Source organism: Anneissia japonica, unplaced genomic scaffold (genome assembly GCF_011630105.1).
Source record: "Anneissia japonica isolate Jap-2015-1 unplaced genomic scaffold, ASM1163010v1 scaffold1889_len2455224_cov183, whole genome shotgun sequence".
In the NCBI taxonomy this organism is placed as follows: domain Eukaryota; kingdom Metazoa; phylum Echinodermata; class Crinoidea; order Comatulida; family Comatulidae; genus Anneissia; species Anneissia japonica.
In genome coordinates this window covers 318998-320316 of record NW_022752980.1, presented here as the reverse complement: position 1 = coordinate 320316, position 1319 = coordinate 318998, and the positions used below count along the sequence as shown (strand labels likewise).

General features: G+C 34.4%; 1 protein-coding gene across 1 annotated transcript in view; it reads left to right on the top strand.

The window, feature by feature from the left end:
- The window catches only part of LOC117122543 (amine sulfotransferase-like), an 8311-nt gene that overhangs the window by 1019 nt on the left and 5973 nt on the right, over positions 1 to 1319 (top strand). The window lies entirely within an intron of this gene.

Below are 1319 nucleotides of genomic sequence, written 5' to 3'. Positions count from 1 at the left end.
ACCCCCGACGAGGTGTCAGATTTCCCCGACGAAAGCAAAGTGGGCGTGGTCGAGCTTCGATTAAAAGGTTCCGAAAGTGGTCCTGGGGGCGAAGCCCCAGAAAATTTCAACAATTTAGGGGTTTCAAAGGCTTATTTAATCGATTTTAGAGTCTCTTATATGTAAAAAATACATATAATATTTATTTCTCCCCGACGAATTGTGATTTTCTCCCCCCCCCCCGTTGGCGCCACCCTTGGATAGGGTTAGAATATCAAATGCGCTGATTACGATGTAGGCCTATTAGCTGCTACCATCAGTAGGTGACTGGGGTAATAATAATTAGAAGCACATTGCTGTGTATATATATATATTTATTTAAAAAATTGGGTTTTTTTTGTCAATCCAAAAATTTGACAATAAAATAACTATGCATATAATGTAGTAGATTGAAAATAATATCTTAAGCCTATCTGTATCATCACGTACAAACACCAACAAGCTGGTTGTCGCGTACGTCGGTCAGGTTGAGGTGTGTGTAACAATTAAATATTGTAATGAGATTTAGTCGTTAATGTATGAATATTAATTGAGTCCAAGGCAGCTTTAAATGATTTTATATTAGGTGGCATCCGAATATTCTGTATCTGTATCATCACGTATAAACAAGCAGTACAGTACCAGGAAAACCACACACTAATCTATAGCCCACATCTGAGATTAAAAATGATTAAGTATTTGTTCTGCACAGTGTTGTTGGATAATCATTGACTGACAAAACCTAAGGTTGCAAATCGACTGATAATAAAAATGTGTATCTTATTCGGTGAATTTCTACTGGTAGATACGGTTAAAAGAATAGGTCTATATAATGTATTCACTATAGAAATGTGAAACAATATATGATAGGATAATAAAGAGAAACCCTATTGGCGATTTACTCAGTATTTCCGACATTTTTAAATTTATAATCATATACCGGTATCCCTGATGATGACATAATTAATGTTGAAATATTGAATCCCAACACGATGGTGTGTATTTCAATACTTGGAGTATGTATTATGTATATGTATACCGGTATATTGCGGTACATACATTTATCATGACGTATCTAGTATAAGGACATACGCCTACCTTAATCTTTTCCTTATATTTTTTACGAAACAGTCAGTCAGAAACATTTAGTGTTTGATTGGACAAGTTATGAATTTTAGCCCTCTACACTGTTATTTTGAAGGAGTTATTTTAACTCGAAAGGAGTTATTCTGTACCTTTTTTTAGGTACAGAATAACTCCTTTGGAGTTAAAATAACTCCTTCAATATAACAGTGTAAAAT